This window comes from Gorilla gorilla, chromosome 13 (genome assembly GCF_029281585.2).
Source record: "Gorilla gorilla gorilla isolate KB3781 chromosome 13, NHGRI_mGorGor1-v2.1_pri, whole genome shotgun sequence".
NCBI lineage: Eukaryota > Metazoa > Chordata > Mammalia > Primates > Hominidae > Gorilla > Gorilla gorilla.
The window spans coordinates 32,380,099-32,399,395 of NC_073237.2; the positions used below are offsets into that span (position 1 = coordinate 32,380,099).

Sequence of the window (19,297 nt, forward strand, 5' to 3'; positions counted from 1 at the left end):
GTGGTGTTGAGCCTGTGGGTGCACAGTAGTCAAGAATTAAGGTTTGGGAACCTCTGCCTAGATTTCAGAGGATGTATGGAAATGCCTGGATGTCCAGGCAGAAGTTTGCTGCAGGGGCTGAGCCCTCATTGAGAACCTGTGCTAGGGCAGTGCAGAAGGGAAATGTGGGGTCAGAGCCCCAACACAGAGTCTCTACTGGGGTACTGCCTAGTGGAGCTGTGAGAAGACGGCCACTGTCCTCCAGACCCCAGAATGGTAGATCCACTGACAGCTTGCACCATGCACCTGGAAAAGCCGCAGATACTCAACGCCAGCCCATGAAAGCAGCCAGGAGGGAGGCTGTACCTGCAAAGCCACAGGGGTGGAGCTGCCCAAGACCATGGGAACCCACCTCTTGCATCAGCATGGCCTGGATGTGAGACATGGAGTCAAAGGAGATCATTTTGAAATTTTAAGATTTGACTTCCCCGCTGGATTTTGGATTTGCATGGGATCTTTAGCTCTTTTGTTTTGGCCAGTTTCTCCCATTTGGAATGGGGGTATTTATCTAATGCCTGGATCCTTATTGTATCTAGGTAGTAACAAACTTGCTTTTGATTTTACAGGCTTATAGGCAAAAGGGACTTGCCTTGTCTCATATGACACTTTGGACCGTGAACTTTTGAGTTAACCCTGAAATGAGTTAAGACTTTGGGGGACTGTTGGGAAGGCATGGTTGGTTTTTATACGTGAGGACATGAGATTTTGGAGGGGCCAGGGGCAGAATGATATGGTTTGGCTGTGTGCCCACCCAAATCTCATCTTGAATTGTAGCTCCCATAATTCCCATGTGTTGTGGGAGGAACTCTGTGGGTGGTGATTGAATCATGTGGATGATTTCCTCCATACTGTTCTCATGGTAGTGAATAAGTCTCACAAGAGCTCATGGTTCTATAGGAGGTTTCCCCTTTTGCTTGGCTCTCATTTTATCTTGCCTGCTGTCATGTAAGATGTGCGTTTTGACTTCCACCATGATGGTGAGCATCCCCAGCTACATGGAACTGTGAGTCCATTAAACCTTTATCTTTATAAATTACCCAGTCTTGGGTATGTCTTTATCAGCAGCATTAAAACGGACTAATACACCCAGATATGCTAGCACCAGTGAAATCATTTGATTTTCTGTCACTTTTTCTTTGAAGGAAAATTGGGAGTCACAGAATTTGCCAGTTTATCAGAAATAAGGATAATGGACATTTCATGCGCCTCAATAAATAAAGGATAAGGAAAAAGATCTCCATCCCATTTGCCCGATTTTTATCTCTTCTCTTGGATTGTAGAATTTATTGATTCCATTAAAATATATTTCATACCTGCTGTATACCAGGCTTATTGCCAGATATTGAGAAAGACTTAAAATAAATAATTACATTAAACATTAAGGTAGGCATACAGATATTCAGAAGTTTATGACCCAGTTGTAGAGTATACTTAAAAACATACACATGGTTCTTTCTGGGATGGTGGCTTAGTTAAGAGTATTTCCTTCTCCTATGTCTTATTAAAATAATTATAACATCATCTTTTAGAAAGCACATGTATAATTCTTTCTAAAAGAACCAATTAGCAAACAGAAAAGTAATCTGGAGCAAAATTAAAAATATTCGCAATATAAAAAAAGAGCAAAGCAGTTAAAAACAAAAGAAAATATAACCCTTGAAGCATCTCTCAATTAAAAAACAGTAAGGTTTAGAAAACAGTGACCAAGACAACCTTGAAGTTCCCTTCAGCTTGACTGAACATTAGACAGGCTTCTTTACGAAGCTAGGTTCCTGGCCTCCCTTTTCTTGGAGTATTTTATTTAGAAAACTTGTAAATTCTTTCTTTGCTCTTTGACATGTAAATCACTCAAAAAGCCTCTTGACACTTTTATGACCTAGTACTATCTTTCTCAAAGCCCTTGGTGAATAACTCAAAGACCTCTAAAATTTAATCATCAAGAAAGGTAATTCCCCTATGTCCCAGTCTTTGTGAGAAGGTAGGAGCCTAAATTCAGTGGATTTCTTGCTCCAATTTGCAAAATTACCTCCAGTTATGAAGATATGAGAAAGTTTACTTTTCCTTTGAATAAGGCCAATTAGCAAACACAGATGGCCTACAATTTCCCTGTTCCTAGCTCTTTAAAATAGCCTTGAATTAAGTCTTCCTTCCCTATTTAATATTGGCTAGTGTAATTTTTGTTTCAACAACATGTATTATCTATATTTTGTGATATTAAATAATATCTAAGCTATATGAAATAAGAAAAAACTGGCATTAAAAAAAGAACAAAAGAAAAATTTTAAAAAAGAAAAGCACATAATGGACCAAGTAAGATCATGGTGGAAAGTAAAAATAATCACATTTCAGTGCATCTTTGGGTAATGGAATGTGGGGAGCAGCTACAGTATGGATTTTTAGCAAAAATGCCCTTTTAATTCTAATAAATATTTTCTTTTGAAAAACATCCTATTTACTCTGGTAACTTCAGGGAGTCCTGAACAATTGGGCAGATTTCCACTAATATACCAAAATTTAACATGTAGGAAAAGGAACTCTGATCTACCACCCCGACCCCAAACATAAAAAACACATACAACAAAAACAATAATAAAAAGAGAACAGGAGGGGAAATAAAACATAATTGAAGATAAGAAATTATAGAACAGTTGAATTAATAAAAAAAGTTTTAATACTTTTAATCAATGTAAATAATACGAAATCATTAAATATATAAAAGGAAAAGCACAAACATAAAATTAAAAATTATAAACATAATAATATATAGAAAGTCAACCAAAATATCAGTATGTCTCTCTCAATTTCAAACATAGTTTTATAAACTAAAAAGTCTTAATAAAACAATATAAAGCATCAACATTGACTGAAGAAGTAGACAATCTCAGTAGATTAATCATTTAGTAGAAAAATGAAAATATTCTATAAAGTCTGTTCCCTCTGCCTTCAAAATACCTAAAATGGGCAGATTCAGTGGTGCTTTCTTTTAAATACTGGCAAAACCAAATCATACCCTTGTTCTACAAGCTTTTCCAGAAAACATGACTTTGAGAATTCAATAAGAGTTCAACATATGAAAACGTGACAAATAAAGTAAAAATCCTCAATAGATCGAATAAGAAATTTTGTAATATTATCTTAACAAATATTCATTGAATCATTGCATTGAATGAAAAGCTTCTCTAAACAGAGAAAAGAATATGAAAAACTGTAATACACACTCTAGCCTCTTAGACTTGGAGAAGACATATAAACATAAAATAATAACATTATAATTCAAAATAATAAATGATTAAGTGGCAGTATGATTTACATAAAACATACATGTAATAGGAGCTCAGAAACAGAGATGATTATACATGAAAAGGTGATTTGGGCTGCATCATTTGACACTTCTCCATAAGAGTCAAAACATTCATATTGGCTACCCTAATAATCCACTGGTGGGAAAAGGTGTTGCACTTTATGCCTACAAAGCATTGCTGTACATGCATACAGGAAGCCTTGTAGCATAATATAAACAATGCAAAAATAGAGCAGAATATTTTAAGAGCATGCCTCACTGACCCAGACAATATTGAAAATTAAGCAATAAGTGTGTCTTTGCTAATTCCAGCCCTGTTACCTGCTACTTTGTCAATACTGGTGTTTAGTGTCCAAGAAAATCCTCTCAGATATCCAATTCTCCATTGGTTGTTTACATGTTAGTCTATATTTAGTCACTATGCAAATATTCCCTGAGGTTTAGTTTTGCTTATGAAATAAGATATTTTGCCTTTTATTAAAGCAGCATTAACATCAGAAATTAGGTAGCAGATACGTTTTGGGGACTATTTAGAGGAGGTAAAAGAATAGACATTTCTCTCCTTATACACATGATAAATGGCCTCTTCCTCTCCTGCCTGGGAAAGAAGACACAGGGCTTAGTAGTCACAGTTTAGACTCTTAGGCCAGATGGCCTAGGTTCAAATTCTAACTCCACCATTAATTAGCTGCGTGACCTTGGATATTCTTAACATCTTAATATCTGAGTTTCCTCATCTGAAAAATGTGGTAAATAATAGTATTGGCAATATAGTTTACATCTCAGTCCTGTGAAGGTTCAATGAAGTAAAATGCCTAGAACTGTTCTTGGCAGAAACTAATCCCTTACAAAGAAGTAATAGTAATCCTAGTGATATCACTAGTAATGCTAGTTCACACATATTGTTCACACACACAGCACGATTAACAGTAGTAATCCCCCACCCCCAAGACACTCTTCAAAACATTCATTGACATCCTACATGTGGTTCTAATATGATGTGATCAAATTTTAATGTGGGCTTTAGTGCTTTCTTGCTGCCCACACAATAGCATTCTAATTGCTCTACAATAATTGTTGCTCTTAAAATGCTCTTTGAGAAGCATGTTGACATGCCTCCATAGTTACCTGAGCATTTAATTAATACACACTGATGGGGTGGTTCTATCCTGAGAACAGCTTCACTGCATCACGTGTTGCCAGGAAACACCAAGATAACCTCATCCTGTCTCACTAGATCAGCAGCCCTGGGGGCTGGAGAAGCACTATTCTTTTACAGAACTATGTGTCTTCACATGCTGTGATCTGGCCTCAGAATAAAAAGCTCTCAAGCCTGCCTCTTCTAATTTGATGTTACCACATGGTAGAGAAGATGGATCACAAAGGCAGCATAAAATGTTTGAGTTGAGGACAGCCAGCTGTTTACCGCTACATATCAGCTTCCGGAAAAGAGACTATGGAGCTGCCCTCTCTTTTTCCTCACATACATAAAACTTGATGAGATATTAACATTTAACTTACAGCACTCTTTATTTTTATTCTGTTCTAGAAGCTCTGAAATGCATTTGACTGTTTCAAACTGCCTTCTGGGGAAGCTTAATAATACCTCCAGCATTTTTTTTGTGGTCTTTATTAACCTGGGTACCTGCTGTCACTCCCCAAGTCCACAGAAGAGAATTTGATGATTGCTGAAGCCCTAGGCTCTTGTTTGCCTAAATATCCCTAACATGTCTAATCTTCCAGGTACTTCAGTCTGACAACTTGGACCAAATGAAAGGTAAAATATTAGCTGCCCTCCTCTTATGAATTCCATGGACACTTAGGCCCTCACCTAAGCCTCTTGTTTTCTTCCTGTTGATGGGTCTGGAACGTGAGCATGAGATGCACTTTTAATTAGCAAGAGGATGAAGCCACCCTGTCACTGGGCCTGTTAACAGTGATCGGAGAATACTGTTTTCTACCAAGAAAACCCTCCTACTCATGCACGCCACCATTATGCCCGCTTTCTGCCCTGCAGGTTGCCCTGTCCTCTCTAGCTCTTCTCTTAAAATCCAGATCAAATTTTGCCTCTTTCCTGCAGCTTTTTCTAACACTTCTTTACCTCTACTCTACCTTCTGAATTCTCAAAGAATGAATTACTCCCTTTTTTCTTCTCAAAGAATTATATGTATAACTAACAGATTTATTAGCTTGGATCTATTTCTGCCTTATCTTTTAGTCTGTGAAGACATACGTACAGTTGTCCCTCAGTATCCACAAAATATTCATTCCAGGACACCCTGTGGATACCAAAATTTGCAGATGCCGAAGTCCCTTCTACAAAATGGCATAGTATTTGCATATAACCTATGAATAACTTCCTGTATACTTTAAATCATATCTAGATTACTTATCATAGCTAATTATTGTAAATGCTATGTAAATGGCTGTTATACTATATTCTTTTATTAGTGTTATTTTTTATTCTTTTTAAAAATATTTTTGACTCATGCTTGGTCGAATCTGCAAATGTGGAATCTACAGATGTGGAGGCAGAATTAAAGTGAACTAAACTAATAAAGTGAAATGAAAATTAAAGTGAACTAAAATAAATGGAGTTTTAAAATACTGAAAATGTCCTTCTAGTTTTCACCACCTGAGAAAAAAGCTCACCTGAATAAATCACCAAAGCACTATTTAGTTACATTACAATAATAACAGTGTTTGACCAAGATTCAAGTCTGCTGTAGGTATGGAGTAAGTGCTTCTTAAGTAATTACTTTATCCTTAAAGCCACTGTGATAGTTTCAAATGATCCTTCACAGGCAAAATTAGAGGGCATCAGCAAAGTGGTTGACTAGAAGCTTCTAGTACCTTTTCCTCCCACAAAAAAACCAAAATAACAAATAAAAACTTACATTTTGATCAACATAACTGAAGGAGAGCTCCAAAGAACAGCAAAAAAGTAGCAAAAATCTACTGGAGCCTAGCCCCAGGCTGGCCACATAGGAAAGGGAAGAAAACACTTTGTCTCTGCCACCCCACCTGCCCGGCTGGGATCAGCTTGGAAGCAGGAGGGATTCTTTCCTACATAAAAAGGTAAGCAAGAGAATCCCAACAGCTCCCATCACCACTGTGAACACCTTTAGTTTTTGCTAGCAAATATTCCCGCAGTCCTCACAGGCTCTAAGCCCAGCTAAGGAAGCTCCCCAGAATCCACACATTGAGATACCCCAGAGAAGAAGCCAATGTACTGCTCTGTCCCTCCAAGGCCTGTGCCACTACTATGATGTGCCGTCTTGGAACTAGAACATCGTGCTTCAGAAGTAGCCATTGCCCATTTCCATCCCTGAGGCTTTGCTGCCATTGTGACATGCCCAATCTGTAGCTTGCCATCCCCTAGCAGAGCCATTGCTATTTCCTGCCCCACTAGGGCCAAGCTATAACAGAGCTGCTCCATCCCCCCCATTCTAGTTGCTGATGTAGCCCTCTCCTTAGAGATGAGCTGAAGTTGTGTCCTGCCCCTAGGATCCTCAGGCCACCCGTACACCAGAGAAGTTGTGCACCTCATACTACAGTCAAGACAGTGCCCTCCTTCTTGGGGTTCCCAGGCTTCCAGCATACCAGAGTAGTAAAACCTCTTCTCCCAGCACCATGGATGAGGCAGCATCTTGTCCTCTGGCGGCTTCAAGCCCCTGGCACACTAGAGTAGCTGTACCCCTTAGTGCCACAGCTGATGAGGTGTACCATATTCCAAGGGTCTGGAGGATATGCTGACCCATGTAGCCACACTCTGTGGGGCTGATCAGACACAGTGCCTTGCATCCCAGGGAATCAGAGTCTTGGTTGTGCTGTGCCACCAGATCCTCCAGGCTGAATAGTCACAGTATCCTGCTTATTTACAATTGGGCTAGCCCCTTGCAATCTGAGCTGCTGAGATGCCTTACTTCCCTGGAGAAGGTAGTCATTGGTGTGCTGCTTCCCTCCCACCATGGATCAAGCCACAGTGGTGCCTTGACATTCCTGGGTCCTTGCTGCTACTGCACCTGGCCTCATAGACCCTGGGCCACTGCCATATCCTACCACCCCAAGATCCATAGTTACCATTGTGCAATATGTCATCACCTGGAGCACTGGCTGCTATGCCCTGGTTTGGGTTCTAAATAGCAGCTGAGCCCTCCTCCTCAAAGCCTGAGCATCCAGAACATCATACTTTCTTCCTCAGAGCTGGGTCAAGGCTTTGCCCTGACTTCCAGGGTCAGAACCACACCTACATCTTAGACCCCTGGGGTCTAACTGCTTGGGTTTGCTCAGTGCAATAGACCACAGCTTAGTGGAAGAACTACATCCATTTCTGTCTTGGAAAGTGAACCTGTACCTTAAGTCCTAGGTGCTACAATAGTTTCACAAGACCCTGAGCCCAGGAACCCAACTTTATAGCTGCTCAGAGCACCTATGACCTGAATCCTTTTGCCAGTGCAGCTGTTTGTGGGTTGTGTCAGACATGACACCAAGAAAAATTCCCTCAGTTAAGATACTTTGCTATAGGGAAGGCAAGAACAGGAGGATCCCTAAATCCCTTGCTTTGATAACCTACATAGCCAATACCACTGCCACAAATTCCTGCAGCCTAGACAACTGAGACACTCATAATTCATTGACGTTGATTATAACTGAAGAAGCTACATGGAGACTATACCATTGTGCCCACACAGAACCAGAGCCACTGTACCCTGACCAATTGGCACCTTCAGGCCCACAGGCCCATCTGCAGGTGGAAGTCTTCCTCTATGAAAGCCACTTTATAAAATTTGGAAGAAGTGCCAACACTGTGAGATACCCATGCAAAACACAAAAGACATGAAAAAGTAAGGAAACTTGACATCACTGAAGGTACACGATAGCTCTTCAGTAACTGACCACAAAGAAATGGAAATTTATAAATTGCCCTCCCACCCCAACAATTTAATGTAATTCTTAAGGGAATTCAGTGAGACACAAGAAAATACAGATAGATAATTTGATGAAACCAGGAAAATAATTTGCTATCTGAATGAGTTATTCAATGAAGAGATAGAAACCATAAAAGAGAACCAAACAGAAATCTTGGAGATGAAGAATTCAATCAATGAAATGAAAAATATCGTAGAGAGCTTTGACAGCAGACTACATCAGACTAGATCATAGAAATAATCTGTGAACTCAAAGATAGGTCTTTTGACATGACTCAACGAGAAAAAAGATGAAAAAGAGTGAAGATGGCTTATGAGAAGTGTGGGCGGCTTTAAGATAACATTTTCATTATTAAAATTTAAGAAGAAGAAAAGACAGAGAAAGGAACAAAAAGCTTATTTAATAAAATAATTGCTGTAAACTTCCTAAGTTTTTGGAGAGATATGGACATCCAGATCCATTAATCTCCAAGGTTCCCCAAAAGATATGACTCATAGAGGTACTCTCCAAAGAACATTATAATTAAACTTGAAAAGCCAAAGACAAAGAGATAATTTTAAAAGCAGCAAGTCACATATGAAGGAATCCACATTAGACTGTCACAGATTGCTCAGTAGAAACCTTGCAGGCTAGAAGAGAATAAGATGATATGTTCAAAGTGCCAAACAAACAAACAAAAAAACCCATCAGTTAAGAATACTATATCAGCAAAGTTTTCTGTCTAAAATGGATAATAAAGTCTTCCCCAGACAAACAAAAGCTAAAGGAATTTAATGCCAATAGACCTGCCCTACCAGAAATACTTAAGGGAGTTATTCAGGTAGAAATGAAAGGATGGTAATTACTCTCATGAACACATATGAAAGTGTAAAACTCACTAGAAGAGGTAAATCCATAGTCAAACCCAGAATACTCCAATACTATAATGGTTGTGTATAAATCATACGTATCTCTAGCATGAAGACTGAAAGTTAAAATGGTCATACATAATTAAAGCTACAATAAGTTGTGAAGGAATGCACAATGTAAAATGATGTAAATTGTGACATCAAAAACATAAATTGTGAAGGAAGTGTAAAATGTTTACAGTTTTGCATATGATAGAGGTTAATAATCAACTTAAAATTGTTGATTGTAACTATAGGATGTTTTATATAAGTCTTATGGTAACCACAAAACAAAAAACTACAGCCAATATACAAACAATAAAAAGAAAGGAATCAAAACTTGGCACTACAGAAAATTTTCAAATCACAAAGGTAGACAAAAGAGGAAGAAAGAAATAAAGGAGATACAAAATAACTAGAAAAGAAATAATAAAATGGCAGTAGTAAGTCCTTACCTATCAATAATAAACTTGAATGTAATTAGATTAAATTATCCAATCAAGATAGTGGCTGAATGCATAAAGAAAAAGATTCAATCATATTCTGCCTACAAGAGACTCACTTAAGCTTTTAGGACACAACTAGGCTGAAAGTGAAGGTTGTAAAAAGATGAAAATGGTAATCAAAATAAACCATGAAAATGGTAATCAAAAGAGAGTGGGATGATTATACAGATGATCCTTGACTTACAATGGGGTTACATTTCAATAAACTTATTTTAAGTTGAAAATGTCATAAGTCAAAAATGCATTTTGTACACATATCCTACAGAACATCATAGTTTAGCCTAGCCACATCTTAAATGTGTTCAGAACACTTATATAAACCTAGACACGGATAAGCATTTTGTAGACATGATGGGATGTGAAAACACAAAGCACAATATCAAAAATACTAACCTGGTAACACAGTATATTGTAGAGTATCAGTGTACTGCTACTTGTGATTATGTGCCTGACTGGGGGCTGAAGTTCATTGCCAGTGCCCAGAATTGCCAGAGAATATCATGCACCATATTGGTATCCCAGGAAAACATCAAAATTCAAAATTTTATGTGTGGTTTATACTGAATGCATATTACTTTCTTATCACTGTAAAGTCAAACAACTGCAAATCAAAACACTGTAAGGGAGGGACTATCTTTATTGCATGATCTCATTTACATATGGAATCTAAAACAAATTTGAAATATACAGAGATGGAGAACAAAATATTTGTTACCAGAGGCAGGGTGAAGAATGGAGAAAAAATCGGGAGATTAAGGTCAAAGAATACCAAGTAACAGATATCTATATGTATCCCATAACATCATGCTATATACCTTAAATAAACACAATAAAAAAGTAATAACAGCTATTATTTATTGATTATTACTTGTGCTAGGCACAAGTAGGGTGCTTGTCACAACCCTATGTAAATTAAGTATTATTTGCCTATTGTAAAATGGGGAAAGTAAGGCTCAGGAAAGTTAAATAACATACATGAAATTATGAGGTTGATAAATTGTATTAATCAAGGTTTTCCAGAGAAATGAAACCAATAGGATACATTTATATATCTATATCCATCTCTATATTGAGAGAAATAATGAGACAGAGACACACTCAGATTGCTTTAAGAAATTGGCTTCTGTGATTATGGGGGCTGGCAAGTCTAAAATCCATAGGCAGATTGACAGCCTGGAAATTTAGTAAAGAGTTGATGTTGAGGCCTTGAGTCTAATTCTTCAGGGTTGTAGGCTGGAAACTCAGGCAGAGTTTCTATGTTCAATCTTGAGGAGATTTTTTTTTTTTCTGGGAAATTTCAGTCTTTGCTTTTAAGGCCTTTAACTGATTGGATAGAATCCATCCACATTATAAAGAGTAATCTGCTTTACTCCAGGTCTACTGACTTAAATGCAAATCACATCTAAAAATATTTTCCCCAGCAACATCTAGACTAGTGTTTGACTAAACAACAGGGTATCCTAGCCCAACAAAATTGACTCATAAATTTAATGATCACGCAATTGGTAAACAATTCTAAATCCAGTCAGAAGTCTACATTCTGTGTCCACAGTGTCATGTCTAGATGTTGGTCCAGTCTCCCAAGGACTGTGCCTTGTTATTTGTTTTCTCTTTGCTAAGCCACATCCCCTGAGGGCTCTGTTTATGCTCATTGCAAAATCTTTGACTTTTTAACTTACTGGGCATATTGTCTTCCTACTTTTGTTCTCTTCTGTTATTTTATTTACTTGACTCTGACACGTCTCATTCCCAATGCATTGGCCAATCATCTTCAAATCCACACTGTGGGTCACAGAGAAAAGCAGTAGATAACAGAATATAAGTGGAGAGCTCAGAGATCTAAGAACTAAAATGTAAGCTGGAGTAAAGTTCACTTGTGTTACTTTCAGTAGTGCTGTGTTTATGTTCCCGAGGAGAATGCTGTTAAGATGAAGATGCTGATCATGTTACTTAGTATTACAGAGGTAAGCTATTTTGTGGCAGTGAATAAGCCTTAAGTGCTTTTGGAATGTGCAGAACAGATGTCAAAAAATCAAGTGAGGTCATAATTGAAAGTCCCTCAAAAATTGTAAAAATGATTTAAAAATGTTGGTTATTTCAACACCTAATATGGCTCTTCATTGAATTTTTCTCCTTTCTTCTACTAGATGGGAACATTATCTATCCCCATCTACAAAGGAGTTATTTTGGGGAAGGAACTGTTTCTTACTTGTTTAGTGTAATGACTAAAAGCTCAGATTTTGAGGGCCTGAACTTGAACCCCAATTTGGTCTTTGGGCAAAGCAGGCATCCTCTCTTTGCCTAGGTCTCTTTGTTCTTATTTTTTAAATGGACATAAAATAATAAGTGCCTGGCATGCTTTAGTACTATTATTATTATAGTTATCCCATTCACTAGGACTTGCTCTGTTAATATTAACATCTTAGTCCACATTATAGATTGATCCTATTAACATGGTTTAAACTGCTTTGATCTTTATAACAAAGACCCTATCAAAATCAACCTTTGGGAGCATGAAAACCTGAGAAATGTGAGCCTTTAAAGGCTACTTAGAGATTGGAAACCAAAGTAATTAATTCTTAAAATTATTGAGAAAGAGTACGAAAATATAGACTCAATAGTGCAGGAATGGTTCTTTCCAATATTGCCTAATGACAGAGCAAACCTATCTGAGTTCTCTGGCTTCTCTCTGCATTTAAGATAATGCGTTTTGAAATTCAAATGCAAATGTAACACCTAAATCTGCTCAGGTAAAGTACTTTTTGATACATTGCTGGATGTATTATCCTTCAGGCTAATAAATAATTAGCACTATTTTTGTAATATTTTTGAAGTGATTTGCACATTTTTATTAAGAGAAATAATTCACATACCATAAAATTCACCCATTTACAGTGTGCAATTAAATGGATTTTAGTATTTTTAACAGACTCATGTAACTATCACCCCTAATTTCATCACCCCAAAAAGAAACTCCATACCTACTAGCAGTCATTCTCCATTCTCCTCCATTGCACCCCAATCCTATGCAATCACTAACCTAGTTTCTGTATCTAAGGATTTGTCTATTCTAGTAGATATTTTATATAAATGAAACCATACAATATAGGGTCTTTTTGACTGAATTATTTATCTTAATATATATTGTTTTCAAGGTTAATCCATGTTGTGCTTCATTCCTTGTTATAAATGAATAACAATCTACTATATGGATATAACACCTTTTGTTTGTTCCTCAGATGGAAATTAGAGTTGTTTCTACTGTTTGGCTATTATAAACAACGCTGCTATGGTAATTTGTGTACAATTTTTTGTGTGTGTGCGTGGATATGTTTTAATTTCTCCTGGATACCTACGAGTAAAATTTATATGCATTTTAAACCTGGGTTAAGATAATTATTGAATTATTTCTGTAAATGAGCAAACACAAAGAGATTTCTGCTGCATGGAAAATTAGAGCAGAAAGAGAAATGTCTTACATTTACATAAGTTACAAGATGTTTTCAAATAGTTACCTCAAATATTCTCGGAAATTGCTCTGAATGAGGAAGCAAAGGTCCACTTTTTCCCATTTCACAGATAAGAAAATGGACCACTCTGAGAAACCTGGCTTAAATCTTGCATCAGGCAAATGAGAGAGGAAAGGAGAAAAACCCTTATTTCCACATTCTTTCCAAAATTACCTGGTTCTTTAGTAGGGGATTATTATGTTTTTATATACCTACAGAAATTTTAAAAAGTTAGTAATAAAGATATCTTTATAAAATCTGGCTAGTTATGTAGCAAATTCATTTTTCTTTTTTTATGGATAAATGAAGAAATTAAGATACTTTATTTAATCTATAGGTCTGTTATTCCTTTACTTTCACTATGATATGTATATGTGTGTATGTATATGTATATCTATGTCTCTATATATGTACACATACCCACTGGAAAAAATATAAGTATATATTCCTACATATCTGGTCCTTTGACCTTTCCCTTTTTTCCTAATCTTTCTATACGTTGATACTTGGACTGCTAAGTAATTTTGAATAAAATTACAAAATAGAATGCCATTGTATCACTTTCAGGTTTTCCACCTCAATTGGGCTCTCAGAATGATTCAGCAAATAGTTTTTTCTGTTTTTGGTTGATCTCTACTTTGAGGATATTGTGAGTTATCAGAAGCAATGGGCACATCACATGTGATATCTCCATCTGGATATCAAACCTTTTAGTGCAAGTGGTGCTCCATGTGCCTTTCCCCTCTAATGTCTACTAGAGTGACTTGCACATTGAAGGTACCCAGTAGATATTTGCTGATTAAGATTATTATGTCTCACTAATATCCAGCTCATGATTTAAAGTAACTATGACCAAACTCTTAGGAAGCAGACCTTTGTTTACACTTTTTCAGGCAATAATATAACATAGACAATATTTGATTATATGTGTCAGGAAGTTGATAGAATCACCAAAATATTTGTATATTTTATTGTTATACAAACCTTGATCATGGCTGAACATTTTATAGCAATTAATTTTGATACTAATCAGTAAAAAGAATCTTACTACCTTAATTTTCAAATTTGGAGGAGTTAGCTACATTCACACCTAAACTATCACTGGATCTGATCCTGGTGTTTTCCCCACTGAAGTCCAAAAGGATCTGATGGTTCATGGCCCAATTTAGTTTACACTTTTATTATTGGTTTTTATTAGTGGGTACTAGGTAAACAAATAAGTACCTAACTTTGACCTTTAATTTTACTTTGATAATGGTGAACATGTGCTTTTTAAAATTTTTTAAAAAATTTTTAAAAATCTTTTTGAGACAGGGTCTCACTCACATCACTCAGGCTGCAGTGCAGTGGTGTGATCATGGCTCACTGCAGCCTCGACCTCTCAGGCTCAAGCGATCCTCCCACCTCAGTCTCCCCAGTAGCTGTGACTATAGGTGCATACCACCATGCTCAGCTAATTTTTAAATTTTTTTTATAGAGATGGGATTTCACCATGCTGCCCAAGCTAGTTTCAAATTCTTGAGCTAAAGCAATTCTGTCCACCTTGGCCTTCCAAAGTGCTGGGATTACAGGCATGAGCCCAACATATAAGTTTTTGAAAATGTGTCCAATACAAGATAAATGTGCTAAGAGCTAAAAGTGAGAAGGGCAGGTGTAATCATTGCTCTGGCTTTTCTCTCTCTTCAGAGTTAGAGTCATTCATACCCTTTATATTTGTTCTGGAAAATTAGTTAAATATAAGATGAGACAAATGTGAGAATGGGTAGAAAGAAAGGAGGAAACAAGTCTGACCTACTGTTTTATTTCACACTACCTTGTTTTACTCACGGCCAAACATGTTATCCTTAAGATAGTGACTAAATCTTAACTAAATTATAACAGATACATTTCAATCACCAGTCCCAATCCACCTACATGCAGCTTTAGTTATTCATTTATATATATCTTTAAGGGATTAATTTTACATGTCAAGTTCTATTGTACACAGAAGCAATAATGTTGAGGGCCCCTCTAGGATGGCTTCAACAGAAATAATAAGTATATACGGAGTAATAAACATGTTGCTGTTGAACCAGACACATATTTTGATGAGTTACAATTAGCAATTATCTTGGCAAGTATCATTTACAGACAGAATTTTTACAGTAGAATGTATTCTGTTGAAAACACAAGCTTTCTTCAACGTCACTCAGTATAGCTATCATGTGCAACTGATAATGAGTAAGTTAACTGGTCCATTGTTAGCTTTCTAATAAGCCTTTAGATTTAAAAACCCATAAATACAAGGTACTGATTCCACAGTCCTACAAATAAAAATAAAGCCATTTTCTTATGACATCACATAATTAAATGGTTGGATATTGTAATTCCCAGGCATCTTCATGTTCTATGGCAGTAAGAACTGGAAAATTCAAAGCAACCATGCATCCATTGTAACAAACAGAAAAACAAAAGAGAGGCATTTTAATAATGATATATCAAAATGAATTATCATTTTTATAGTGAGAAATAGCCAATAATGTATGACTGAATTACAAGAGTATTTTAACAGTAGTCAGCTTAATTCACTGCATGGAAGACATAAGCAGTTTTACTTTCCTACTACTTACTTAAAATTATTATTTGCCTGGAAAGCACTGATTTACTATCACCAACTTACTTGTATTTCAAAGGTCCCCAACTCGGCAAGCTTGTGGCCTTATCTTGACAGCCCTGCTATGTTCACGTGTTCTTTTAGTTGACACAAAAGAGTTCAACCTGAAAGCATACAACCAGAGTTTATTCTTCACAAAATCAGACTTCTGCTAGTGCAGCACTGCACATTTCATCAGCTACTTGGAGTAGCATGGTCTTTGGGGTGTCTTCTCCTACATGCTGGCAGGAAAAGAATCTTGAGACATAGCTCAGTGCTGCTGACATGTCACACTGTTTATGTGACCAAGGAAGCTTCTGTTTCTGATAGAGGTAACAGGGGTTTGCTAGTCAATAATTGGATAAGAATATAGAGGCTTCTTTGCACAGAGGAAAGAAACTAACATGTTTCTACGTGTTGCCTGTGCCTCATTAGCTCTGTACATGCAAAAGGAGCATCAATTCATTAGCTCAGCTGGGTTGAAATTTCTGATGATGACTAGGCATAAACAAGTAAGAAAATAAAAGGAAACAGGATATCCAAGGGCATGGGATGGGAGGAGGAGGAAGCCCATGTTTTCCAAAAGGGGGGAAAGAAAGGTGGTATGCTTGATGGTGTTTTCAAGACCAGCTGACCTTTGGCATTTGTTCTGCTTGGCTGCCATAACAAAATACTATAGATTGGTGGCCTCAACAATATATATTTACTTCTCAAAGTTCTGGGGCTGGAAGTCCAAGATCAAGGTTCCAGCAGCTTCAGTTCCTGGTGAGGGTTCTTCTCCTGGCTTGCAGAAGCCACTCTTGCTATATCTTCATATGACCTTTCCTCAGCATGTGACCTCTTAAAAGGAGATTTCTTTTCCTTCTTCTTCTAATAAAGCCACTAATTTTATCATGAGAGCTTCACCCCCCATGACCTAATCTAACCCAAATTTTCTCTCAAAGGTCCTATCTTCAAATATCATCATACCGGAAATTAGAGCTTTAACATATGCAATATGGAGAGGACGTGATTCAGTTCATAACAGCATTTAAGGCCTGAAGTCTTTTCTTGGTGAAGTGATTATGTAGGGTGCTGGATGCAGAAAGGAGATTCAGGATCAGAGCTGGGCATGGAGGAGGGTCAGGGCTGCCTGTTATCTACAGAGCCTGGAGCCAAGAGAGATGCAAAAGGCAACTAGGGACCAAGGGCAAAATCAAGAGCCAACCCCCAAATCCAAAGAAAGAATACTCCAAAGGGGTTATTCTCAAAAGAAGGAAAATTGAAGTCACCAAAGCTGAGCAAGTAGGGGTAGAAGAGATGTTTAAGAGGCAGAGCCTCATAGGAGTTCCTGAAGAGCTGCAGTATGACTCCATGTGTGCCTCTGGCAGTAGTGGGAGGGAGAGGCTAAGAAGAACAAAGAACACATAAATATATAAAGAGAAAATTGATTAGTGGCTTCCAAAGAGATCCTGGCTTCTGTAATGACTTTAGAGAGTTCAATCATTTGCATGTGCATAAAATATCTAGGAAGACACCTAGAAATTAGGAAGATTGGTTGTCTCTGAAGAGGGCGAGTAAGTGACAGTGGCTTTGGGCTGGAGGGGGAGGGAGACTTTTCACTGTGCTCTCTTTTCTATTTTTTAAAATTCTGAGCTACAGGACTATAACAAAGGAAAAAGTAGTATCACTTAAAATTATATGTTATTACTACTACTATTATTATTATTATTATTTGAGCCCAGGCTGGAGTGCGGTGGAATGATCTTGGCTCGCTGTAACCTCCGCCTCCCAAGTTCAAGTGATTCTCCCACCTGAGCCTCTCTAGTAGCTGGAACTACAGGCATGCACCACCACACCCGGCTAATTTTTTATATTTTTAGTAGAGACTGGGTTTCACCATATTGGCCAGGCTGGTCTCGAACACCTGACCTCAAGTGATCTGCCTGCCTTAGCCTCCCAAAGTGCTGGGATTATAGCCACTGTGCCTGGCCATCACTTAAAAACTTTAGGAGAAGAGGAAGTCAAATTGTCCCTGTTTGCAGACGACACGATTGTTTATCTAGAAAACCCCATTGTCTCAGCCCAAAATCTCCTTAAGCTGATAAGCAACTTCAGCAAAGTCTCAGGATACAAAATCAATGTACAAAAATCACAAGCATTCTTATACACCAACAGCAGACAAACAGAGAGCCAAATCATGAGTGAACTCCCATTCACAATTGCTTCAAAGAGAATAAAATACCTAGGAATCCAACTTACAAGGGATGTGAAGGACCTCTTCAAGGAGAACTACAAACCACTGCTCAAGGAAATAAAAGAGGATACAAACAAATGGAAGAACATTCCATGCTCATGGCTAGGAAGAATCAATATCGTGAAAATGGCCATACTGCCCAAGGTCATTTACAGATTCAATGCCATCCCCATCAAGCTACCAATGACTTTCTTCACAGAATTGGAAAAAACTACTTTAAAGTTCATATGGAACCAAAAAAGAGCCTGCATCGCCAAGTCAATCCTAAGCCAAAAGAACAAAGCTGGAGGCATCACACTACCTGACTTCAAACTATACTACAAGGCTACAGTAACCAAAACAGCATGGTACTGGTACCAAAACAGAGATATAGATCAATGGAACAGAACAGAGCCCTCAGAAATAACGCCGCATACCTACAACTATCTGATCTTTGACAAACCTGAGAAAAACAAGCAATGGGGAAAGGATTCCCTATTTAATAAATGGTGCTGGGAAAACTGGCTAGCCATATGGAGAAAGCTGAAACTGGATCCCTTCCTTACACCTTATACAAAAATCAATTCAAGATGGATTAAAGATTTAAACGTTAGACCTAAAACCATAAAAACCCTAGAAGAAAACCTAGGCATTACCATTCAGGACATAGGCGTGGGCAAGGACTTCATGTCCAAAACACCAAAAGCAATGGCAACAAAAGACAAAATTGACAAATGGGATCTAATTAAACTAAACAGCTTCTGCACAGCAAAAGAAACTACCATCAGAGTGAACAGGCAACCTACAACATGGGAGAAAATTTTCGCAACCTACTCATCTGACAAAGGGCTAATATCCACAATCTACAATGAACTCAAACAAATTTACAAGAAAAAAACAAACAACCCCATCAAAAAGTGGGCGAAGGACATGAACAGACACTTCTCAAAAGAAGACATTTATGCAGCCAAAAAACACATGAAAAAATGCTCATCATCACTGGCCATCAGAGAAATGCAAACCAAAACCACTATGAGATATCATCTCACACCAGTTAGAATGGCAATCATTAAAAAGTCAGGAAACAACAGGTGCTGGAGAGGATGTGGAGAAATAGGAACACTTTTACACTGTTGGTGGGACTGTAAACTAGTTCAACCATTGTGGAAGTCAGTGTGGCGATTCCTCAGGGATCTAGAACTAGAAATACCATTTGACCCAGCCATCCCATTACTGGGTATATACCCAAAGGACTATAAATCATGCTGCTATAAAG

At 37.6% G+C, this 19,297-nt stretch overlaps 1 long non-coding RNA gene across 3 annotated transcripts in view; it reads right to left on the minus strand.

Annotated features, from left to right (window-relative positions):
• The window catches only part of LOC134756859 (uncharacterized), a 211,846-nt gene that overhangs the window by 65,409 nt on the left and 127,140 nt on the right, over window positions 1-19,297 (minus strand). The window contains exons 3-4 of one of the 3 annotated variants that reach the window (XR_010130184.1): window positions 15,834-15,931; window positions 10,286-11,447 (exon numbers count right to left, since the gene is read on the minus strand). This is a non-coding gene — a long non-coding RNA (uncharacterized lncRNA). Of the gene's footprint in view, window positions 1-10,285; window positions 15,576-15,833; window positions 15,932-19,297 lie in introns of those variants that run through there. The other 2 variants (XR_010130182.1, XR_010130183.1) reach the window with 2 other exon arrangements.